At 31.8% G+C, this 12,797-nt stretch overlaps 1 long non-coding RNA gene across 1 annotated transcript; it reads right to left on the reverse strand.

Annotated features, from left to right (window-relative positions):
* Positions 1 to 11,050: 11,050 nt before the first annotated feature.
* LOC120081910 lies at positions 11,051 to 12,455 on the reverse strand. The gene is made up of 2 exons (XR_005482989.1): positions 12,193 to 12,455; positions 11,051 to 11,461 (listed from the first exon to the last, which is right to left on the reverse strand). It is a non-coding gene; the product is annotated as an uncharacterized LOC120081910 (long non-coding RNA).
* Positions 12,456 to 12,797: the final 342 nt, after the last annotated feature.

Genomic DNA, 12,797 nt, shown 5'->3' on the forward strand with positions numbered 1-12,797 from the left:
TCATATTATTTTGAATTTTGAAATTATCACATTTATAATCTTTTGAATTTTCAGTACACTTGGAATCAATTAAAATTGTGCGGTATATAACTTTTGTTTATTGAACATGCATGTGACCTCATTTTAATATTTCACAATCATGAATTTAAATAGCTATATAATTCAGTTGAATATGAGTCCATTCCATATCAAATTTGGAAAAATTTGAAGGATATAAATAATAATTTTATTATTGTTTTAAATTATGTATTGAGACTTATTTGTATTAATGTAGGCTATATATAAAAATTTTAGAAAAGAGGGGGAAAAAAGAAAGAAACATACAAGAAACAATAAATTATATAAAAAAATAGTCATTAAACAAGTTTCTGTTTTATTTTTTTCCACACGAAACGTGTCTAGCCAACACGATTGTGATGCTTTTAGTGTTGATAGACCTATAAATACATTTTTTTTCCGGAGAGTTATAGCTGATTTAGGGAGCTATAAGCTCGATTTTTTGCCATTCTTGGCCAAAATCCATAAAATTTCATTGTATAATGGCTTGTAATGAAGATTTTGGCATCAGAATTCAAGATTCAAAGACATATTAGGCCCAAACATCGATTTAGAAGCTTGTTTGGCACTTGTTTCTATGAATTTAATGAGATTTTGATGGAATGTTTATGGGTTTCTTTGATTTCTTGTTTTCTAATCCTTGCTTGAATCCATGTGCAATCATGTTTGATTATGTGATAGATTAGTCGTTTGGAAGCATAGGTTGTACATATATGTTATGTAAGTTAGTTTTTGTAATGTAACCATGCTTAATTTGAGTAGTAAATAAGTGGAGCTATAGTTATGGTTTGACCTCTGACGTTAATTACCAAGGTTCTCAATAACTAGACTCGACTTGCTCAATTTAATGCAATGTCCTAATCAGTCCAAGAGTTTAATGTGATTAGCTAGTAGTATAACTACTATTTATTTAAAATAAAAATGGGCATCGCATTACAAGTTGATTTTCTATTAAGGAGACGACTAGTATTATTGGATCAGTTGATTAGGCTAGTTAATTGGATAATTCAATTTCTATGATGAATCGATGAAGTAATCCATAAATAGTCAACGATCTCATAATTAACGAAGCTAATCTCGTATTATCCATCTCTCTCTCCGATTTATAGTGCTTTCCATTTTTTAATTCTTCGCATTTAGTTTATCCTATCAAACCAAACCCCTTCTTTTTTACTGCTTTTCAATAGATAAATTTACCTTTAAGAGATTTTATCATAGGCTTCCTCTGATTCTAGTCGGTATTGCTACTAAAACTATATCTAGTAGTGGAAGTTTTTGATCAGTAATTATAAATTTTATTGATGGGTCAAAAAGGGACTCGACTTCTGCCTTCGGATTTATTTCAACTTGAAAGTGTGGACTAATGTTGTGGGTGAAATTACCATTGATGAAATAGGCCAAAGGATAGAAAAAAAATCCAGAGAATTAGTTGTGATATTAAATAGAGAGTTTGTTTTTGGGATATATAAAATTTTCTCGCGAGTATATTTTCAAATTTGTGGCAAACATCCTCTTTTACACTTTTGCACTTTTCCACTTTCAAATCGCTAAATCCCTTTTATCCTAAATTTTTAGTTTTCCTTTTTTTTTTTTTAATTCAGATTTAATTATTAAATTATCAAATGTTTTTATTTTTCAAATTTACTTCTAAATCTATTATTCCAATACAATTCTAATCATTTAAAATCTTTTAACACTACAAGAATTTTAGGTTTTAATGTTGATTGAAAAAAGTGAAATTGGATGTATAATGTCGATTTAAAAACAGCGGATCTTTAATGTCGATTTGGCTACAATGTCGGTTTAAAACCAACATTAAATATCCCCATTTATTTTAAAACCGACATTGTAGGTGTCCCTCTCTTTTGAATCCCAAACAATTTTTTAATCTTCATTTCTTGTTTCCCTCCCTTCCCCATTTTCATTTCCCTCCCAAATTTTGTTTCCTCAAATTATCAATTAGTAAATGAAAATAAAAAACAAACATCTCCAAACCCTAATTTCATTTTATTTTTTTAATTTCTTCTTCACTTTTCCTTTCCCTCTCTCTCCATCGATCCCCCTTATCCTTCGCCTTCCTCTTCTCCATACCTTAATTCCTTACAATTAGGGCTTCACATTGCAAGTCTAGATCTCATCCACAAGTATGTTAGATCTATTCGAGTTGGAAGTTCGTTGACTCACCGTTAGGGCCATCGATCTCTCCACTAGCATCGTCGATCTCTACACCAGCTTCGTCGATCTTTAGCTTCGGGAATCGCGTGCTACCAGATTCGTCAACTCGCCATCAGATCTGTTCTTTCTGTCATTTTGCCATTCGTTTTTTCCCATATCTGTTTGAGCTCTGTTGTTCTTCAACCTCTGATCTCTAATCAGATATGATCATGATCTTCGAACTCCAATTTTTTCAAAATCTTTGGTATCCAATCTATTCCATCCATATATAGGTTCTTCAAATCTGTTTTCGTGTGGATTGTTCAAGTCATTTGTTTCCTCCAAAGGTAAGTTTTGCTAGTATATGAATATATACTAAGTTAATGATTAATTCTATAGATTTTGATTGAGTTTTACTTGATGCAATAAATAGCTTGATTGACTAATGACTTTGAAACAAAATTTGGTGCTATACTAATTTGAGTGTAACTACGTAAACTGGTTGATTTTGAAGGAACTCTTATTCAAGAGAACCCATGAGCGGAAACAAGATCTTTCCAAGCCCATTGTGACCGAATTAAAGGTATTCACAAATATACAGAACAGTTATGCAACTTTGAATAAATTACAGCATGCTTTAGTAACTAATAACAAAAGGGACGAGAGATATACCTTTGAAGCACTCTTCTTCTATAGATCTCTCGCTCTCGTGAAGAACTGGAACAGTAACCTCTCGCTGGCATTTAGATCACAAAAAAACTTCTCCATGAACAAGTAACTTCTTAGACACCACCACTCGGCAACCTTGGTATTCTCGGAGTGAGAATCTAGGAGGTGTGGGCTCTGTTGGATTTGGTAGAGGATTGGAGGAAAGCAACGATTGAACCAAACGACCAAACAAGTAGAATGAACTGTCTATCGCATAGACTTTGTATGCTTGATCATTTAGTAAATCTCGCTAGTTACACGATCGTCTAGAAAAATAGGTTTGATCGTTTACACGATCATTTAGTGAATCTTGCTTGGCACGCGATCGTTTAGTAAATCACATTGGATCGTTTACACGATCGTTTAGTCAAAGGCACTTTACACGATCGTTTAGAATTTCGCTTAGAAGGCTATCGTGTAGTCTCTCGTGAGCTAAACAATTAATAATGCACTCAATGAAGTGATTCTTTACAAAATGAAAACATTTTTCATTTTATCCTTCAGTTATGAAAACTGGACATAACCTCCCACTTTCACTCACGGTTAAAGGAGAAACCACTCACAATTATCACATAATTGTTTTAATTATAAATAAACATAATAACTAACGTATCATATTAAATTTATAACCTATTTTAATATCACATCATATGTAACATTTAAACTATAGTCCTTTTCTCCTTTACTTAATATAAATCATATTTATATCAAATTCCTCCAGTTAATGTATCTCAAACATCATATCAATTATATCACATATAATTGAACTAGTTTAATTTTACTATATATAATCAAACTTCCTCTTGTCAATTTGAATCCAAAAACTAATTCTCAACTTGAATTCATTGAGCTACCATGGGGACCTTATTGACCTGTAGCTTGAAGCTCCAACGATAGGTGAATAGTTGACTAAACTCTTTAATCATGAGATCCACCATCTGTTAACCGTCTAGCACTCCACTAAAAACCAACAACTGCACTCTTCTCACCACAGATATATTTCTGTGTCCATCGGATATAACCAATCAACAGTACGATAATCTTTCACAGATCGCTCGTAAGTATAGTAAGGCCAATTTATCGTTTTGTCCTTGTAGTTACATCTAACTCCTTAAGTACCACTGATTTCTCTAATGAACAATACATCATAGTCCTACTATGAGTGGATACCTCTCAAGTCATGAGAATTTGTGTGGTGCCACATCGTTCAAGCCTTGGAATCAGCCGTTAATGAAGCAATCTATCTACTTATCCCTGCTTCGTGGAAGAAGTGAATTCCATCTTGTGTAGTTGAGTTTCCAGCTCCCCAATCAGACAAATCCCCAAAGTAGTAGGTTTGAGTCGAAAATTTGGTTACTCACACCCATGCAAATCAAAGGACTGCTCTCATAGGCAGGAGTTCCCAACTCACTCAGGATTAAGTCATGTTACCAATGATCATCCCAGCGAAATGAAAGTTTCTGTCATGAACGACGTTATATAATTAGACTAAACACTTCGTCATCCGGTCTTATACAAACTCCTTTATATAGGACACTCCCGCTCGCATGTCTCCACATGAATGATCAAGATCAAACTATCTGTAGCACCTTACAACACTTGTAACATCTACAAAGCGGGCGGTATCCATAGTGTCACCAGATAAGGTTTCCCTCCTTTATCCATATACTACAGACCATTTAAGTTATTACTTAAGGCTTGATCCACTTGTATGTCTCCACATACATGCTTAAGTTACAACGACAACAAGGATCTTACTTTATTGGTTTGTGGTTAATGCAAATAAAATATCTCATATTTCATAGACAACAGTGAAAAAAATATCTCATTTTATTACATCACAAGCGTTTGTTTATACAGGTGTTAACAAACTATAAGACCCTACGAGAGTTTAGGGCATCAATTCCAATAGATTTTTCATTATGATTTCTGTTTGCTGCATTGTTATCATGGACTACAATCCCCAAATGCATCGGAGATTTGTATAAAACTATTTGACTTCCAAACGAAAACATGGCAAAACAGTTAAAAAAAAATATTGGCTTTCTACCTGCTACATTTTGTGGATTTATATTTAGGATTTTACATGTTTTAGTATTTAATTCATTCTTAGAAGATGCTGTCAGAAAACAGTTCTTGAATATGCTGTCACAAAACAGTTCTTGCCCCACCCATCATACCATACACAAACCAAACCTCTTGATGGATATTGCCTAACCGATCTCAACCTTATGTCAAATATATATATAATTTAAATTTATCCCCATTTTGGTTATTCTCAGTATGATTATATTCAATTGCAATTTCGTTATATTAATCACTCATGAATTCAACCAAACAATTACAAAAATTTCTAGAAGTTAGAACTATAAGATTTGAAATCTATTATTGGTTCGTTTTGGATTGAAATTATTTAGTCCTCATTATACTTATAAAACTTCAATCATCTCTTTACCTAAGTTACATATACAACTTTGACCAATAATGTTCAAATTGACAATATTGGTGGAGAGTAGTTAATGTCACTACAAGAAAATTGACCTTTTTCAAAGGTCAAACTTTCGAAAAACATTTAATAGACATTCGATATATTTTTTTTCAAAGATTATCTCATCCTTTAAAAAATGTCGAAACAGATCCCGTCGAAAAAACTTTTTCAAAGGTTTACTAACCTTCGAAAAGTATTATTTTTCAAATATTGATTAACTTTTGAAAATTATTATTTTTCAAAGGTTATATATCTTCGATAATTGTCAAATTATTTATCGATAATTATCTGTTATCAAGTTTTTTTTTTTTTTAAGGTTTTCATTATTTTTAAAGGCTTATCATGTTATTTTCAAAATTTTTAAAACCTTCATAAAAACTTATTTATCAACAATTATATATCCTTCGAAAATTCTCTTTCAAAACCTTTTAGCACATTTATCAACAAATTTTGGAAGGTTGCTTTTACTAATTCATCTACGTGTAGTACCATGAATTACAAAGTATAAGAATAGAATAGAAAAAATAGACAATGACATGAATGGAAGTAAACTTATATATCATAAAAGTACACCAAAAGGCTACCGAAATTCTATAACATCAAACTACAATTGATCAACTTGAAATAATTTTTTTATGCATCTCTGCCATCATTTTTTAAAATCTATCCTCAAAACGATTTTCTAATTCGTTTATTTGGTGCCTAAGTGCTTCTACTTCAACCTCTGTTTGTTGTTCAGATTCTTTTCTTTGTAGTTCAGGTTTTTAAAGTCGTTGTTCGGACTCATTAAGACGACGCTCAAGATCGCGTATAGTAGACGATGATCCAAACAACTTAGAAGGGAGTAACACCTACTCCATAACTACGAATACGCCCGTGTTTCTCCGGTCCAAATACTCGTACGAAAATCTCATCCTCGTTCATGTCAAGTGTACCATCAATCACTTGAGAAGCATATGATTTAAGTTCTGACTACAAATATAAATTCACATATTATAATTCAAAACTAATACATATAAATTCAAATGTTTACAACAAACAAACACATGTGTTTGTTAGGTAAAAGATGTGGCCACCATTCTGCACTAGAAGCTCGAGGGACATGTTTAGAAGTCAATCCAGTAAAGATGAGACTTCTTTTAATAAACCCTCTTTGGTTATGTTGAAATAAGCCTTTTTTTTTTTTTTTTTTTGTCCTGAGGACTAGGTTTTTTTTTTTCAAATTGATTGAAACCCATTTTAGATTCACCAAATTCTAGGAATTCCATTTTCATTTCTTTCCTTTTATTGATCCAAATTGCATCGAACATCTATGAAATGTTAGATTTTGTGGAAGAGCATAAGAAAAATTGAAACCAAAAAATAAAACAACGAGCAATTTTCCTAAGAAGTAGTGAAAGAAAAGGGAAAGAAGTAAAACAAATAAGATCTTGGAGAAGTTTTAAACCTATATAATATAGAAAGATCTTGGACTGCATCAGTTTGATCCAGTTCCTAATCTTGAACTCTAAAATGACACTATAGTCTAAACTAACTATAATTTTGGTTTAGTCTACAAGTTGAAAACTTGGAAACTACTAGTTTGAAATATTCATACTTCACAATGTTAAATATCATAGGACAATGATATAAATTTTCTATAGATAAGACTTTGCTTGAACAAGATATATTCTATAGCTCATCAGACAATAGTCTAAGAATTCCGAGGGGATAAGCTAGAGACTTCTTTAAATCAATCATTTCTAGAACAAAGCAACAGAGATGATAAATTAATGACCTTTACTCAAACTCTAACCAATAACATCATATCTATCTATTATTTTGTACTTACCATCAATTCATTATTGCTCAAGTGAGTTAGCTCTCAAATTCTAATTCGACTCGGTTCTTTGTTAGTGACTCGAACCTATTTAAGTGAAAATATTATATATTAGATAATTTGACTAAATTAAAAGAAGTTTATGTAATTTTTCATCTAATTACCTCTTTTTCAACTCAATATTGTATACTTTGTGAACCACATGTGTGATATATATTCAATTTAGAACGGTTCTTTTGGTTTCTTTCACACATATCCTGTATTTCAAAAGTAGAGTATGAGCATCAATAAAAAAAAAATACAATAAGTATAATTTTTTTATGTACAAGAAAAAGATATTAGAATACAACCTGATATTCAGTTGACTTCCACAACTTTGAAAGATATTCTGCATCTTCTCTTTTAATTACTGGTGGAATATTTACTAAAGCTTCTGCAACTGTATCATATTTGTACAACCATTTTTTCTTTCAACTGTCTCTCCAATTATTATAAGATCGGTGAATTTGAAGCAATACCGAAACCTCATGACCTTCAACTTTAAATCGTTCCTGCAAAAAAAATGGTAGTTGTAATCTAATTATGTAAGAAGTAAATTAAAGAGAAAAAAAATTATAATTTTTTCACATACCAATGTAAGCTCAAATAATAGTTAATTTAATTTATATTATAAAAAACATGTTACCTCTATTAAGAAAATTTTCATGACTAGTAGTTGATCTAATTTCTCCCGTAAACGATGATGAAGCTTCTAAACCAACTTTGGATTTTGTTGAAGATTGTTGATCTTCAACTATTTGGTTAGATGTAAATGCAATCGTACTATTCTCATGACTATCTATACTATTATTGTTGTTGATTCTGCTTCTTACTTTTTTCATTCTTTATACAAATAATGAACTTGTTGGAAAAAAAACAAGTTAGAAAAATAACATAATAAAAACTGAGTATTAGTTTAAGAAATAAGAGATCATATATTATAAAGTTAAAAAAAGATTACCTAACATAAACGATAGACAAAAGAATTAAGAATTAAATTGCTCTATTTACGTCTTCTTCGTCATTTTCTTCTTGACAATCTTCATCTATGATCAAATGGATATTGTAATACTCTCTTGGATCAACTTTCAACACAAAATACCAAATCGGGTTTCTTCTATCTTCAAGGTAAAAAACTTGTTCAGATTGACATGCTAATACAAATGGCTCATTTGTAGCCAATATGTACATTATATTCACCCTAGTTAGTCCATGATCATCAATTCTAATTCCTTTACCAAGACCGTTGATATTCCACCATTTGCATTTAAACAAAACGACCTTGCTTCCACCCATATATTGCAATTCAATAATATCATACAATACACCAAAGTACTCTTGATCATCAGTTCCTCTCACTACTATCCCACTATTTTGTGTTTTTCTTAAGTCATCATCATCCTTGATACGAAATATAAATCCATTAACAATGTACCCTTTGTAGCATGTTACTTCTTGTGATGGACCTCGAGATAAATCTAGATATATAATTTAATAACCTACATAGAAAATAATATCAAATTTTAAAATGAATAGAAATTGTATAGATGAATAAATACCATCACAATTGTCTTTTCTCACTTACATGATCTTTAAACCATTCTACAAACTCTTTATCATGCTTTTTTGTTCATTTCTAGGGTCAAGATGTTATAATCCTTGTATGTGCTCACTAAAAAATTAAAAAGTTACTTTAGATTCTATTTAAAAATATTTAAAAAAATTATCAATAAGAAAACTTTTACATACCTAATATATGAGAGGATATCATCATAGTTCTTTAAAATATAGAGATTAGCTTGTCTCCACTCTTATATCGTTAGCCTTCTTGTTTGTTTGACTGGTCCCATAGGACGACCAACTGGTTTAAAGATAGATATCCTTCATAAGGATTATTATCATTATCTTCCTTTCTTCTCTTTTGGTTGAACTTAGTTTCTATGATGTGAAAATATCTAGTGCAGAACATTCCACATTCGTTGCTGATATAACCTTCTGCAATAGGACCTTCCGAATGAGCTCGATTGCATACATAAGCTTTTAAATTACTTAAATACCTTTCAAATGGTTACATCCACCTATACTGAACTAGTCCACCAACTCTAACCTCATTTGGTAAATGAATTAATAAATGCACCATTATATCAAAGAATGACAGAGGAAACATCATTTCTATTTTACAGAGAAGTTTTGCTATTTCAACTACAAGAAGATTTATATCGTCCACTTTAACCACTTTTGAGCACAAGATCTTAAAAAAATTGCTCAATTTAATCCATATATCTTGAACTTCCTTTCTCATCAACCCTTGAAGTGCATATAGAAGCAAATATTCCATAATAATATGGAAGTCATGACTTTTAAGAACAAATAATTTTCTCCCTTTTAGATCTACACACCTTCCAACAGTAAAAGAGAATCCATCTGAAACTTTTAATTTCTTCAAATACTCACAAAATGCATTTCTTTCATCTGATGACAATGTACAACATGAAGCTGGTAACATTAAACAGTTCACTTACTAGACGATCTACACACCTACCTCATCGTGTAGCGCTGCTCACTTACTAGACGATGGTCTACCTCATCGTGTAGCTCTGCTCATTTATTACACGATCGTCTGCTCAGTGCCTTGCGCTCAACATTTTGTTTTCTTTGCTCTTGCTCACGCATACCCAACGCATGAGCAACTCTTGGCAACGCCTCTTGCCAATATTTCGGCCAATCATGCATCCAACCTTACAAACACATGGTTGACTTCTCATCTTATGGTTTCCTTCTCACCTTACAACCTTACAAATGCATGTGTCCAACATTACTTTCTTCAACATTCTGATCCATAAAATCATAAAAGCATACGTCTACTGAAATAAAAATATCCATTACAGTTCACAGAGGAAATATCACCAAAGAACATTCTGGTAAGCATTTGTATTTGAGAATATAAACCTTTCATAAACTAGATGCGATTTAGACAGATTTTATGTGACATGAATAAAACTAAGAATGGTTGATAATGTAAGAGATGCAAAAACACCAAAACTTCATCAGCATCACCACGTAAACCAGAACATATGTAATCCAACTTACCAAAACAGAATGTCCAACCAAACGGTTGATCTTAAATGTGAGTGTCCACCATCATCTTCTAGATCAAGAATCATATCCCATACAACCTTTAGATAGATAAATATATAACAATCAAGTCAATTTCTAGTTTTTTGTAGAAAGTAAAAGATTACTAGAACGAAGCCAACTTAGATAGTTTTTTGTAAATATATAACAATTAAGCCAACTTAGATTTAGACGGATTTCCAATTTGCATCCAATTTCTATCCATGTTATATATTTCTTTGTAAAAAGTAAAAGATTACTTGAACCAAATTAGTGCTTGTCTAAAGGTATGTGCTCAAATGGTCCACTGGTTGGTATTGTTCCACACAAGTCATTATTTGAAACATCTCATTTGAGACACAATCTAATTAAATAAAGAAAGAGCATTACCTTTTTGCAAACTCAAAAACATACATTATCTTAGCTTAAGGTATTGGATTTATCAGGTTGCTCCAAGTTGAGGGTGATTCATCCAAACATTATCTCAAGTATGAGAGAACTAGAAGGTTAGATTTATGGGAGAGCTTCAAAGGATGGGGAGAGGAAGTCGTATCAAACAAGAACAAAATTGTCAAGAATGAAGATCTTTCGGAATTGAATTATCTACCACGTCTTTCCAATTTAAGGTTAAAGAAAATATGTTAATATATAGAGATATTGGAAACATAATATGCTTCAATAAGAAAAGAGGAAAACTAATAGATGTAGAATAAAGGAAGTTTCAAGTCACATGGTTGTTTGTTTTCATGTTTAATCATTGAACATGAAAACAAACAACCATCAACACCTAATTCACAACTCTTTATAATGGTGATTCTAAACTTTTATAATCATCCAATCTAACTTGTATCGTTTCTAGGTGAGTTGCATGTCAAGAAGCAGGATATCTTATAAGCTAAAATTTCTGCAGATAAGTGCTTCAAAGGATTACATTAATAAATGATATTAACTTCATGTTCAGCCTCAGCAGGATAAAATGCTCCTAGCTTCTGAATTTGAGTAGTTACAGCACTTCCTCTTGACTTCAGTTGCTCTTTTTCTTTGCTGACAGCAGCCAGTCTAGATTGTTAACATTAAATTCCCTATAAACATGAAAAGTACTATGAACATTTCAATTCTTTCGTTGAATAATTGTATCATATCAGCTTTCAAAACCCAACTCCACGAGGGAGATCAGCAGAATTAACACTTCTTTGAAATTCCATAGAGAAAAATAAAAGAATTACAAGTGCATACAAAGTAAATAGTGAAATTCACAACTCCATGAGCAAACTAATAGTGTTTGTATATCAAACCTGAGGCATTTAGACTAAATTTCAAAATCTTGAAGACAAAGCACAATCTCTTCTTTTCAATTGTTGCACATTATTTCAATTCTAAGATGTTTAAATATAATCAAAACTTGAAAACTCCAAATTGAAATCCAGCACACAAACCCTACTTGAATCCGTCCATGGTTTATCCAAACCGGGAAAGAAATCACTAATCTGAGATCAATTGCAAAGATGCGCGGAAATTATAACTCATTAAACTATAAACAATAATAGAACCAATCTTCAGAGATCCATCAAACAGAGCACAATCTTCACAATCCTGAATCAAGAATCAAGCAGATAATCAAAGGAATCGCGTAATATAAAATGATTTTCATTAAATTAATTCCAAAATATGTGACAAATGGAAGCGAAATCAACGATTCAGAACAATCAGGCCACTTTTTACACAAGAAAACCCTAATCTGTATAAATGTAAGAGCTAGTAAACTTGGTAATAGCGTTGGTACCCTCAGAGACGACGTGTTTTGCTAACTCACCAGGAAGAACAAGGCGCACCGTTGTTTGGATCTCTCGAGAGGTGATAGTCGGCTTCTTGTTGTAGCAAGCGAGCTCAGAGAATTCCTGAGCAAGTTTCTCGAAAATGTCGTTGATGAAACTATTCATAATCCCCTGGCTTTGCTGGAAATTCCAATATCAAGATGAACTTGCTTGAGAACTTTGAAGATGTAGATCTTGTAAGTCTCAATGCTCTTCTCCATGAAGAAAATCTATGGGTTATTAAAATCCATTTTTACCCACTCAAAACTCTTCTTTCTTATCCCTCAAAACTAGGACTTTTTATATTTATATGGTTGTTTTCGAAACTTATTAGGGAAATAAGGTTGTTTTGAAACTTATTAGAGAAATATTGTTGTTTTAGGAGATCGAGGCTAAAAGTCGAGGGTTGATGATTCGAAAGGTCGAACGTTGAGAACTCGACAAACAAAGAAAAACTTGGAAACAATATATATATTAGGGTTGTCGAAGGTTGAAGTTTCGACATACATAGGTCGAACATTAATCGAACATTGAGAATTCAACAAACAAAGAAAAACTTGGAAACAATATGTATAAAGGGTTGTTGAAGGTTGAAGTTTCGACA

Source organism: Benincasa hispida, chromosome 7 (assembly GCF_009727055.1).
Source record: "Benincasa hispida cultivar B227 chromosome 7, ASM972705v1, whole genome shotgun sequence".
Taxonomy (NCBI): domain Eukaryota; kingdom Viridiplantae; phylum Streptophyta; class Magnoliopsida; order Cucurbitales; family Cucurbitaceae; genus Benincasa; species Benincasa hispida.